Raw genomic sequence first — 14361 nt, 5'->3', positions numbered from 1 at the left:
GGTGGAGGGGTGGCCGTGGAGGGGTGGTTGAACAGGCCCCCGTGGTGTGGAGGGCTGGATGAACAGTAGACGATGGAGGGGTGCCCGTGGAGGGGTGGTTGAACAGTAGCCGGTGGAGTAGCGCGCAGTGGAGGCTGGATGAACAGGAGTCCGTGGAGGCTGGAGGAGGTCGACGGTAGCCCGTGGAGGTTGGAGGAGGTCGGCGGTGGAGATGAACAGTATCCCGTGGAGTCCCGTTTTGCGGTACGCCACACCCCTCCCCCTCCCCCCCATTTCGACCGTAGCGCTCCAACACAAGTCTGTTTCGTCCGTTTTGCGGTACGCCACACCCCTCCCGATCAACAGGACCCCCGTTTCGACCATAGGAGGTCTGTTTCCTCCGTTTTGCGGTATGCCAGGCCCCTCCCGATCAACAGGACCCTGTTTCGAATGTGGCCGGTCGAACACAAGGCCGTTTCCTCCGTTGTGCGGTACGCCAGGCCTCGTTTCCATCGCCTGTTCCGTCCAAGCCCTCCCGATGAACACGACCATGCATTCCGTTCCGACCCAGCCGGTTGGCTCCCCATGAACACGACGACGACGTTGTTTCTCCGTTCCAACCCAGCCATGTACGTATGCGCGATAGGCGTTAGAGACCCTGCCCGTATGTACGTACATGGATGTATTTTCTTTCTTGCACCCTCGCCGTTGTACGTACGTGTACATGCTACGTGCGCGCCTCTACTACGACACGTGCGCACCTCTACATCTATGACACGTGCGCGCCTCTACATCGACCAGTATGTACGTACACGTTCGAGACCAGAATGACAACGCTACATACGCTTCGACCAGGTGGGTCCCGACTGTCAGGCACTTCCTTGCCTGCGAAGATGTAGCTGGTGGGTCCTAGCAGTCAGGGGGGCGAATCGTTTTTTTTGCCCGGACGCACTTCCTTGCGTGCGAAGATGTAGCTGGTGGGTCCCAGCAGTCAGGGGGACAAATCATTTTGGTTTTTTTTGCCCGGACGCACTTCCTTGCATGTGAAGATGTAGCTGGCGGGCCCAGCAGTCAGAGGGGCGAATCGTTTTTTTTCGGACGCACTTCCTTGTGTGCGAAGATGTAGCTGCTGGGTCCCAGCAGACAGGGGGAAATGTTTTTTTTCGCGAAATACGGTGGCCCGTTCGGTGGGTCCCTGCTATCAAGTGGAGGAATAATTATTTTGCACGTAATAAGGAGGCACTTCCTTGCTGCGGCCATGGACCCAGCTGTCAGCCTCTCCACGTATAGTCCACGTCCGATGGAAGCCATTCCTTGACCACGTTGACCACGCCGCGCCGAGAGCACCAGGGCGGTGGACGACAGCGAGGCCTAGGAAGGGGACGACACGGAGCCAGGGAAGACGCGACAGTGGATGCCCACGCGTAGAGGAGTATGAGGGTTCACTCGTTCGGCTGCGGTGTGAGGCTGCCGTCGCCGCAGAATAACAAGGGGTGTGGGTGCGTAGAGGGATGGCCTGGCCAGCGGTGGGAGTAGTAGGGGGCGGTGAGGCCTCCGCAGCATCACAGCCGGCCACGGGCGGCAGGAGCAAGCGGCACAACCGGCGCTGCTTTGGGCGGCTGGAGCAAGAAGACCAGAGGTTGAAGAAGCACTACGGGCGTCGGATGGACATCATACAGTCACTGGAGCTAGAATCGTTCATATATTGACTAAAGTTGACAAAGGCCTCCGTCCCAGTCAACTTAGTAGGCCCACAAGTCAGCCTCCCACCAAGGTTGGTCCCAGCTAGCAGGGGTATTCATTTTTTGTCCGTAATAAGGAGGCACTTCCAGTGGGTCCGAGCTGACAGCAGGGGGACGTTCTTTTCGCGAAATACGGTGGCCTGACCTGTGGGTCCCAACAGTCAGGGGGAAACGTTTTTTTGCGAAATACTGGTGGCCCGTCTAGTGGGTCCCAGATGTCAGGTGGAGGAATAATTATTTTCCGCGTAATAAGGAGGCACTTCCTTGCGGCTGCCGTGGACCCAGCTGTCAGCCTCTCCACGTACAGTACTCTTCCGATGGAAGTCGGTCGTTGACCACATTGACCACGCCGCGCCGAGAGCACCACGGCGGTGGACGATGATGAGGCCTAGGAAGGGGACGACGCGGAGCCGGGAAAGACGCGGTAGTGGAAGACCACGCGGAGAGGAGTACGAGGGTTCACCGGTTCGGTTGCAGTGTGAGGCTGTCGTCTCCACAAAATAATAGGGGGTGTGGGTGAGTAGAGGGATGCCCTGGCCAGCGGTTGGAGTAGTAGGGGGCGCTGAGGCCTGCGGGGCAGCACAGCTGGCCACGGGAGGCGGGAGCAGGCGGTCACGCCGGTGCTGCTTTGGCGGTTGGAGCAAGAAGATCAGAGATTGAAGAAACACGATGGCCGTTGGATTGACATCCAACGGTTACGAGAACAAATAATATGAGAACATAGCATGTTAAAAAAACACCCTCCTGGATAGAGAAGAGGATTCTAGGAACATACTGTGCACGTTTCAAAATGTTGTGGTAGGATGAGAAGGAACAAGTGTGGCGTCTCGCCGTGGGTGCAGAAATCTGTAGGGTACTCGCACTTTGGGCAATGCAACTGAAACACACTAGATTCAGTATGAAGAAAAATGCATCAACGGCGGCGGCTGCCATCCTAGGATTACGTGCGACCAAGGGACTTGGATTTATCGGGGATGGATGAAGAATTCGTACCTTGTTCTCCATGAGAAAACCCTATGCAATCACCGAGCGGGGATTTTCTCTGAACAAGCAGACGAGGGAGAAGGGGATTCAGGCCCAGTGAAATATTTCCGCTTCATCCGTCCAGCTTACTGCTAAAGCTGGAAAGGGGGGTTGTGATTTGATGGCTCATTGGGCATTACTGCGGCGCTATGACCGGGGTGTGTCTACCGTGAAGTTGTGCACTCTAATTTGTGCATATGGCACGTGGACCCTGTTGCCGGTTGCCCCACATATCAGCGAAAGGAAGTAGAAAGACAGGAGTAACTAGTTACACATAAATATATATTTTGACAGAGAGATACTCCCTCTGTAAACAAATATACAAATCTTTTATATCACAGGCTCACCTTGCCGAGAAATATACTCCCTCTGCAACGCACGGGCATTATGGGGGTTCAACTTTTTTTATGGGGGTTCAGCTGAGAATATAATACTCAGATAGGCTCACGGTTCTGGACTTTGGGCTGCAGGCCGACCCTGCATGTTTGGGGGCCCATGTGTTCTACCTCAGTGCTTTTCATATTGCAAGCGATCGGTACTACGCTGATTTTAGATGCTGTCACAAGGCGAATACACAAAATTGAATAAAGCACGACAGCTGTTGGAATAAAATCGAACGACAGTTCCTAACCAGCAATCAGAGTTGCAATTCTATCAACGATATACCATGTGATAAATAATACTATCGTACTACTTATACACACATGACACTTGTTTCACCATGCCAGATTATTACATCAAAATCTCTCGGAGTAGATTAGTTCGGCAGTTGCGTGCTGCTACTGAAGAATTTCAAAGTTGATTTGGACCAGCTCTCCTTGCCGAGAAAGTTCGATTTTGACATCATCCCCTACCGCAAGATATGATTTAGATTTGAACCTTGACCATCCTTTAGCATCCATCATCATGCGACCATCCTTTGTACTTACGGTATATTGAGCAGGTTCATTCACACCAAGGCTGCGCATGGTAAGAGAAACTTGGCCGCGGTCGCCCGGATTGTTGAACGACTCCCTCGTTGCTCTAGGAATTCTCTGTTTGAAAACAAGAAGACATACCCAAACAGTTAGATCAACACAATGAATCATGTGAAACAACATGGAAAGAAAAAAGAACGAAGCACTTGGGCGGCCAATGCTTACCAAGAAGGTGGACATGTTGGTTTTTGTAAGGACTTGGTATATGAAGTGCGAACTGCAGCCCATTCTGTTGCCGGTGCAACTGCACGGGCCGGACCAAATGCAAGTGCAAGTGTTGGTGCAGGTGCCGAAGCCGTTGCTGCTGCCGGAGATGGTGCTCCTTGTAGAGCTGGTGTCAGTGTCGATGCCCGATCCTCCGGTAGATCAGACTGATCCGCTGACGCGGTCGGTGCCCAATCCTCAGCTGGATCAGACTGAGCTGCTGCCGCTGTCAGTGCTAGAGCAACTGCCGATGCTCGATCTATGCGAGACAGTGGCAATCGTGTCTGGTCTGCTATGATCAGCTTTCTAACTTGACTAGGATCCGTGACCGTGATCCAGTTTTTTTCTTCATTTCTTTTGAACGGGAGAAGGACTAATTGTGGTGTTTTTGTTAAACCAAACTGCAGTTCATCATAGGGATTCAGCTTGTACTCAGACAATAGACTGATCCAATTTTTTCCAGTAATATAAGTGATGGACAGTGCCTTCATTACTGACACGACATAAGAAGTGAAACCTGCAAAAATAGCCATCATAGAGCAAACCAAACGGTTTATTCTGTGATGAATGTCACATGGCAAAACCTGCATCATAAAATTGCAGGAAAAGAAAGAAAACATGACATTAAGTCAATAAGATTTAGATAGTAAATCAATAAGATTTACTTGATGTGACACGAGTGAATCCTTACCAGGAAATCACTATGTTGAAGTACTAAACAGAAGATTGATCGTCCAACTACGCGTGGCATGCAGGGGCCCTGCCTACTCCCACAAGAAGGACAGTCCAAAGGTTGTGACAAATCGTATGGACCGAACATCCATGGGACTGGAAATCCTGGTGGGTGCGATAAACCCTACAATGCATACAGATATTGGAGTGTAACCATAATTGATAAACCGTCCTCACAAAAACTATGATCTGGATACTTTAAAATGTACAAACTGAATTGAGTGGGCAGACATTAACATAGATCGTTCTCAGGACTGACCACACACCAAAAGCGGCAGTACTAATAAACAATACAAGGTTCACAAACACAAATCAAGTACTGAACAATAGTACTTACTACAGACAAGCAAAGTTGCACTAACTAAACTCTGCAGACTATTTCTTGCCACCGACCTACAGGATGAACCCCGCATAACTGACTAGGCCATGAACTTCATGTGAGATGTCTACATGCACCATCACCATCTTGTCAACCTTGGAGAACCTAACAGAGTGGTCTTTCCACTCATAAACATGATGATGAAGACATGCCACATCAGATTTGTTGGGAAGCTTTACAAGAACCACACCCTTCGTAATCGAAGGCACAACCAGGAAATTGTTGTGGTTAAGTACAGCCTCGAGAACATGCCTGACAACAATGCTACAGGAAAACACTAGTTCAGGACACGTGGCGACAAGGACACAGCAGCTGGATAGTTCAGCAATAGAACTCATCATCAGGTCTTCCAGTTCACATGACATGACTTTGAGAACTTCATCTCCACCGCAGACCTGGTTCTAATTCAAACAGAAACCATATTTCATTACTACCTCCGTTCAGAAATATAAGATGATTTTCGATATTATACTCCATATATGACTACATATACGCACAGAAATGAGTGAACAAAGACACTAGAACATGTCTTCAAAGGCATGAGAGCAGAGGGATTACATGCATTATCCATAACACAAGTTACTGAGGCAAATATACCCTCTTAAAAGGTAGCATTGATGTTCATAAAGTACTCCCTCCATCCTAAAATTCTTGTCTTAGATTTGTCTAGATACGGATGTATCAAGTCACATTTTAGTATTAGATACATCCGTATCTAGACAAATCTATGACATGAAATTTGGGACAGAGGGAGTAGTTGAAAGTAATCTATAAGAAATCAGTGTCAACCTCTCGCATGTTTTGGTCAAAAGAGGAATTTAGAACCATCATTTGGCACACTAAAATCACATGCAAGATCACCCAGAAAGTTGTACTACCAGTACTAGTACTGCGTGTTAGATGAAAAAACACGATCAAGATCAAGAAAAAGATCCTCAACAAGAGACATTACCTGGACTTGCTTAATGAGGGATCTCGGAGAGGGGGGCTTGGACAGGGCGATGGCTTTGAGCTTGTCTGCGGTAGTCTCGGCGGGGTGCTTGCGCTTCTTCATACCATGAGCCTCGACGGTTTTGGCCAGAGCCATAGACATCACGTCGTCCGGTGCTCCGGCGTCCATCCAAGAGAGGAAGCTGAGAGAGAAGAGTGAAAGGAGGAACGAGATGAGGGAGAAGCGAAGCGAGTGGGGGTTTTCTTCAAGAGAGGAAGCTGAGAGAGAAGAGTGAAATGATGGTTGCTTCGTCCGTCCAACTTACTGCTGGAAAGGAGGGGGCTTTGTGATTTGACGGCTCATTGGGCATTACTGCGGCGGTTCGATCGGGGTAGTCTACCGTCACTCTACTATGAAGTAATTTAGTGCATGGCTGGTGGACCCAGGTGCTGGCTGTCCCACACGTCGGCGAAAGTGAGTAATTTAGTGCATGGCTGGAGGAGGATCCGCATGGTACAGCGTGTCCACTGTTTTTCATTCTGAAGAAAAAAAATGATTACAACAAGCGTTTCCACTCTTACGACGGAGGAGTGCGAAACACGGCAGCCACTTGAACATACACAGTGCCCCTACTACTAGGCATGTGCAGTGGTTCATACATCAATACTACACAATCTTGTTGCTGTGTTGTGCGCATGTCAACTACTCCTATATGTAACATAGTACCGCTTTTTGACTGTCCGGTCGAGAATGAATGGTGAGATCGATGTTAACAGAACTAGGTCCACAGTGCACGGAGAGTACGGTGCTACAGCACTCCACGAAACATGAACCATATGAAGCACATCCTATAGTGTTAGACAGGTGTATGAAGGGTGCACGGGATGGGAGCAAAAGTTCCCTTCTCGACCCACTTTTGGGTGTTTGGTAGAGTGCATGAAGGGTGCATGAGTCCACACTAGTAGGTTGACAAAAATACAGAAAGAGGAAACAACTATATTGAGATGAGAATGCAACCAAACACACCCACACGCTTTGTGCTACACTAACGGATCTGCACCGTCTGAGTTAGATCCAACGGTCATGTTGCGCCGAGACATGGACATGCCCATGCAGAGGGCGCCTAAACACCACCGAAGTCCCTCTGCTTCTCGAGGCGCACGACGTTGGTGATGCAGGGTGCAACCGCCCGCACAGCCCGCTCCCGGTCGACGGGAGCCAGCTCGTCAAAGACGGCGTCCAATGGCACGAATGGATTCCGGTGATGGAGCCCTGAAAGGATTCGCCCGGCAATGGCGATGGCAGCGTGCAACCCCTCCTTGTCCAGCTCAGCCCCCACCATCACGCGGAGACGACTCAGCTCCTCGGAGATATAGGTGAAGAAGGAGACCAGGTCAGGAAGCCGCAGCTCGTTGAAGTCGACCGGGTGGTCGAACGGGTTTAGCCCGACGGCCGGCATCGTTGCGCTGGCACGACGATAGGCATCGCGCAGCCGCAACACGTGCGTGGCAACTTGGTTCACCAAGTGGCTAAGGCGATCCTAGACCTCGTCACGATCGGCCCGCTCGCGCTCCAGCCGGCTCCCCTGACGACCTATCGTATCTCCCGCTTTCTGCAGCAACGCCGCCGACGCCTCGAGCATCTTTGTGGTGGACGCCTGCCGCTTTTGAAGCTCCGTGAACTCCCGCACATAACGGAGGAGCATGTCACTCCTCTCCTCCTTGAGCTCACGGAGCTCCACGTCCTTGGCCCTGATCTCCGCATCCTTGGCATGGAGCTCCTGTGTTAGGCGCCTCACCTCGGACTCCGTGATCTGCCGCGCCGCCATGGCACCAGGTAGAAGCAATGGGGAGAGGAAGCAAAGGGGGCGAAACGGCTGAAAGGCAATGCAATCTACGGGAAGGCGGAGGGAGCCAGCCGAGGAGCGGGGAATCTTTTGGTTTTCACCATGATAAAACACCAGTCGACGACTTCTCACATCAGGGAGCAGTGGGTTTTTACAGACGGAGTCATCGTGACTAATTGCTACCGCGCCTGCTCCCGTCAATCAAAAAATTTAAAATCCTGCCGCGCCTGCTCCCGTCAATCAAAAAATTTAAAATCCTACCGCGCCCAAACACCAGAGAAAGGCCGCGATGGATATTTAAATTTACCTGCCGGCAAGTAGATAAAAAAGGGGTGAAAAAACAAATGTGGCGGCGGCCTAGCTAATCGGTCGAACTAGCCCAACTAGCTAGCCACCGTGCTTCACTGATGTACTCGGCGGGAAAGGTGGTCTTTCGTGATTTGACGACTCATTTACTTGCTTTGGCGCTACGACCGAGGAGGACCCAGAAAACGCGCGGTAGGGCGTCCCACGTCAGGAAGAATATATGCGTGCACCACCCGGGAGGACCCCGAAACCGCGCGGTAGGGTGTGCCACGTCTCGGCATGGAGCAAAATTTTGCGTGTAAAAATATACTGTATCAGACGTAGTACCTATGGTTCGACCTCGGGACCCAGCCAGTCGGTCGAAAACACCCCACTAGCCACACAGCTTCATCATGCAAACGTGGCACGGTTAGCTCCATCTCGACCAACCGCAACGTCTCTTGTTCTAGGCGATTCTTCTATTTTCCAAGCTTTTTTTTAGTTGTAATAACACCAAGGCAAGCTAGTGCCGCTCTTCGTGTGTGCCCGTGCAAAGGTTAGATGATGGAGAGAAGAGAGATTGAGATCGCATACCTGGGACCACCCGTAAGTGAGACAACGGTCATGCACGTGTTGACGAAGCACTCCCTCTACTCTACTCAACGCAAGTACTGTATAAAATCAAGTTATGGGACAAAGCCAACAACCGTTCATTTTTTCAGGCTATCGACTTACGCTTTGTAGTCCAGGTTGCCAGTTCGAATCTCGTCTTTCACATTTGTTAGTTTTAGGTCCAAATTTGATTAATGACAAGTGGGACCCCAGTGTGTTGTTCCGATATTTCAGTGTAGGATGTTTTTTTGAACAAACACTTTGCGCGGTTAGACAAGTAACGGCACGAGTTACACGTATTTTGCAAGTTTATGAACAAAAATGACAGCGGCATAGAATATCACATCCACCCCACAGCTTAGATACTATGGTGATACGAGTTTTTACACCGTTGGAAGTGAGATCCAATGGCTTGGGAGTAGTCTTTGTAATTATGCGCAATTTCCAAACTCTCCAAGGTTTTTTTGCAAATAAAACATTCAGGCCTCGTGTGTGCCGCTGCATCTTCGATCCAACGGCTCCCGGTGCTAATATTAGGTGCTCCCCGTAGCTTAATTACCCGCTACGGTGATATGAGCATCTAGGTCGTATGATCAGTGATCAGATGGCACATGCATAGTACTTGTACTTTCTGCGCATTTCCCAAACTCTATCAGCCGTATATTGCAAAGACATTCAAACGTCCTACTGTGGGCCATTAGATCTCAGTGAACTCATATCACCATAGAACCTATGGTGCGGGAGCACCTCATACTCTCCCGTGCGAGAAAACATAAGGTGCTATCGCAACTTGGATGCTACGGTGATACGAGCTTGGAGGTCGTTTGATCTGAGATCCAATGGCATCTGAGCAGTCTTTGTGCTTGTAAGCAGTGGCCGAACTCTTTTGGGGCTTTTCTGCAAAAAACCATTCGAACCACCGAGGAGGTGTTGGGTCACAAATCCAACGCCTCTGAAGAGCTTGTATCGCCAAAGCATCTAAGGTGTGGTGGCACATGACATTCTTACATACAGGAGAATATGATGTCCTCCTTCATCTTAGATGCTACGGTGATACGAGCTTCGAGGTCGTTGGATATGGGATCAAAGGGCATCTAAGTAGTTTTTGTACAAATTGTGTGCAATTCTCAAACTCATCAAGGTTTCCTGCAAAAAAATTAAGACACATCATGTGAGCTGCAAGCAACTTGTATCGGCATATAGCATGTAAGGTATGGGGCACATGATATTCTCCCGGGGAGGAGGGGTGGGGGTGCACAACCAATCGGTGGTTGGGAGGGTGGGAACAAATATAGTCTAAACAACCCTAAACAGAGCTCCACAGTTTTATCTAAGGTCGAGGGGTTGACCCCCGACAATCATAGCTCCGCCTAAACACAACATTTGCATGTACTGTAGTACTAGACTTAATATTCATGTTTCAGTTTCATGTTCATTTTAAATATTGAACTGAGGACCATGGATGTCTTACATTTTACTCCCTTCATTCCTAAATATTAGTCTTTTTAGAGGCTTCAAATGGACTGGCACATACGGATGTATATAGACATATTTTAGAGTCTAGATTCACTCATTTTGCTCCGTATGTAGTCACTTGTTGAACTCTCTAAAAGACTAATATTTAGGAATAGAAGGAGTATTTTTGAACTCATGTCATACATGCATGGGTTGGAAAAATAGATGCACTATACTTATTGGATTGTTGTCGTGTTCGTGCGTGTGTGTCTGTGTATGTGTGTGTGTGTGTGTGTGGTCATATGCTTGATACATACAAAGTTTTCGCACCTCCATATTTTTCATCTTTTAAATTTGAATTTGCATTGGAAAACTTACTAGGGATACCATGAAATGTGAAATCCACGTTGAGATCACTATATCACAAATTCACTCTAATTCAACGGCTCGTCATAAATCAATTACCACGTTGAGATTAGTATTTGCAAGGAAAATACTGGTATTGTAATACACATAGATTCGTTCGGCAATTTAAAAGGTTCCTTTCGTATTCTCAAATGGTAGGACCCAACGACATACCAGCCAGACCTTGGCTCGTGTTGATCCTAAAAAAACGGGCTCGTGTCCTTGGGTGGCGTGCGTGGTACGCACATTAGGCAACCCCAACCAGTCAAGCCTCAGCGTTTCAAGTCGAAATATCTGGCGGCCAGAATTCCAGCCCTAGGAAATTCCCCTCATGTCCCCGGTCCATAATGACTACCGATGAACAACGGAGGGATGCTTTAGTAACTAGACAACGTTACCTACCGTGCCGAGCACGGTTCAATTCCCTCGGTTGCCGCTCGTTAATGTCACCCGTCAACTGCATTGCCTAGTACTACTACTACTACACCAGGATGAGCACAAAATTGAGCCCGTTTGTTCGTGCCTAGTACTTTTTTTGTTCGTGCCTAGTACTTGAGTTAATATATCAGGCAATGCACTCGTACGGAGGGATTATCCTTTCCGGTTTATAGGGCTTATCTCAAAATTTTAGTTTTCCCATTTTATAAGTCTCAATTTGGTTGTTCTCCATCACATGTTCAGATTTCAAGGTGCAATAAATCATTACATGCAAGTATTAAGAGAAAATTGACCAATGCATGTACTTTATGCATGCATGCATTGCAATTAATGCATTCGTAAACACAATTTTTGAGGAAAACAAGCGCATTAATTGAGTGGTTTTGCAAACTACAACAATTGTTCCACCACTCACCATCTACCTTGGTTGGTGAGATTTTTGAATTGAGCCCTATAAACCGGAAATGAGGTTTAACTAAGCAAAATATTTGACCAAATCCTTTCTTAAGAAATACAACAGGATAGATGTACGGCTTGAAAATTTATTGCATGATGCAGGTTATGATATTGTTTTGAATCCTAGGTCTTAAATTTCAGAAAATCCAAAAGGGAGCATAAATTCTTGAAACTAAGCATGGTCACGTGATATGGCACAAATATTACTTCGTAAGTTTTTTCTTCAATTCGAGACAAGCTGCTTATGACAAGTTGCACAAATGAAGAGCCAAGGTATTTTGGAACAAAGACCTGTCACGTTTTTTTAGGGAAAAGACATGTCATGTTAAGGCGAACGCTTTCACTATTGAAACCGTGGGCGTTTATGTGCCGCCACGAGTCCCCGCTTCTCATCGGCAGGTGCCGTCCCAGCAAGCGTGTGAGTCGACGGGAGGCGTGCGAGCAGACCGCTGCGCCGGCTGTCATGGAGGCGTGCGAGCATACTGCTGTGTAGACTCACCGGGAGGCGAGCCCTTTGACCAGGCTCCGCCGCCCACCGTCGTCCCAACTGCTCCCACTTTTAATGTCGCTGGTGCCGCAGTTTAAAATCAACCCCGCACTACCCGGTATCGCTACAATCCTCTCTCTCCCTCTCCGATTCTCCTGTCGTCTACCTCCAACTAGCCTGACCTAAACGTACGCCATGCCGCATCACGATGGTCTGCCCTTAGTGTTCCAGTTTCATGAGGAAGACACCCAGCCGGAGTCTCAAGAACATAAGGCGCTTTGGGACGAGCTTGAACTGGCCTTGTGGGAAGACGTTGCGCCTGTCCCCGCTCCCGTTGCCCCGACTGCGCCAGCGCCCATCCGCGTGGCATTGATGTGCTGGGAGCCGCACATTGTCGCCGAGCTTGATGCCACGGGGTTCCACGAGGTCCCCGTCGACTTTCACGCGCCCGTGCACCTGCCAGCGCATGCGCCTGCGCGTGCACTGACGCACATGCCCGTGCCGGTGCCCGTGCACCTGCCAGCGCATCCGCTTGCACATGCACTAATGTGCGCGCCCGTGCCGGTGCCCATGCACACGAACGTCTCCGCTGCGCCGTTGACAGCGCCTATCCCCGCGCGGGTGCCAGTGCCCCCCTCAGCGGCATGGATGGCCGTCGTCGACCGCTTCCTTGCACCAACGTCAGTCGCCTCCTCCCGCCAGTTGACTCGCTCCAAAGTCCAGAACATTTTGGCCTTCCTTGAAGCTAGGCCAACGTCTAGGAGTATGCCAACAACGGCGCAAGACGCCGCCGTCGCCGTCGGTCAGTGGCCCGACGACACACAGAGCACGGCAGAGGAGCCGCTTCCCACCGCGAGACGCCCCCGCCGCTGCCGCGTAATCTAAATTTGCCATGAAAAATGTTCGGATTGCCATGCTTAAAATCTGAACGTTTATCATTTCGTTTATTTTATATCGATTGTCGTATAATTTAAAGTCGAAGTCAGGCTAAACGAAATGTATGGTTTGATCGATTGAATGTTCTGCTAGAGCCGTATCAAATGAAATATAAAACGTCATCTAGCCACATGTATTCCTTGTCATCCAACGACCTAGACTGCTTCAATGTCGAGCGCTCAACACGTTTAGCGTGCAGTTAATTTCATGCCAAAAATAGTGCTAATCAGATGACAACACACAAATAATATCCTAGTATAGTTAATATCTGCATGCACTTAATATACTTCCAAATTAACGTGCATTGCACGTACACACTGACTAGTGTTGCTAGTACATGAAACTGGTGCCGTGGCTTGTGAGTTGTGAACGCGTCCAGATATGGTCAACGGTAAGATCGCCCGCGAGTTCTTCCTGTTTGCTCGTGTGTCTAAACGCAGAAGGGGAGGAGAGAGAGAGAGAGAGAGCACACATGGAACCCACCAGTAAGTGAAGGCGAATAGTACTAAAAATAATATTACATGTTATCCATTAATTAGGCTGTGGTAATATAAAAACATTATGTGAACAAAGGGGGTACAACAAATATTGCTATTCTACGTATGTTGCTCATTGACGTGCGGCTTGAAGGCCCGGTCGCATGTTCGATCCTCGTCCTTTATTTTTTAATTTGTATATGGGTCCAAATTTGTTTCATGACATGTGGGCTCCCTGGTGTGTAGTTTGTAGCACTTTAATTTGTGGGTCGAAATTTGTTCCATTCCAAGTGGACTATCGGTGTGTAGTTTTGTAGCTTATTTATAATAATTAAAGAGAACAACATAGTTTTTTCAATAATACCATGGTGCGACGTTGAAGGTGAGAAAGGACGTGCGAGAGAGCGATGACCGAGCCAGAGGGAAATCAACTACGGGAGTTGCGTGGGTTGCAACAGCGTTTGGAGTAGTTGTGGGCCGAATGCTACGAAAATATAATCTAAACCGACCGGAATAAATGCCTACACAAATTAATCCAAGGTTGGAGTGCCCCTCGCAATGTAAATAGCTCCGGCTTTGCGAGGGATGGAGAGGTAGTAGCTTCAACGCGTGGAAAGATACGGTATGAGAAAGTGAGGTCAATCGAGAGACATATAGATAGAGAGACAAAGTGAGTGTGGTCCAACATTCATTGAACAAATATATATGCTCCGGAGAGATATTGTCCGGTTGAGCTTTTGGTAAGGGTGAGGGCTGTAAGATAGAGCTTGAGAGATGATCCAGTCACAGACATGTAGATATATTTTGTGTGTGGGAGGAAGCAAGGTCAACCGATCACATAGGGTCGCCGTGCGATCGAAAGAGTGAGACGGGTTGGAGAGAGTGACCTAGATAGACGATGTGCGTGAGAGAGTATACAATGTGAATAGGTCGAATTGGGCTCAAACATGGTGATATATCGTTTTTGTCCGAGAAAGAGCGAGGTCAATCGAGACATA

This window comes from Triticum aestivum, chromosome 7B, assembly GCF_018294505.1.
Source record: "Triticum aestivum cultivar Chinese Spring chromosome 7B, IWGSC CS RefSeq v2.1, whole genome shotgun sequence".
NCBI classification, from domain to species: domain Eukaryota; kingdom Viridiplantae; phylum Streptophyta; class Magnoliopsida; order Poales; family Poaceae; genus Triticum; species Triticum aestivum.
The sequence above is the reverse complement of the archived record's forward strand: the minus strand, read 5'-3'. Positions refer to the sequence as shown.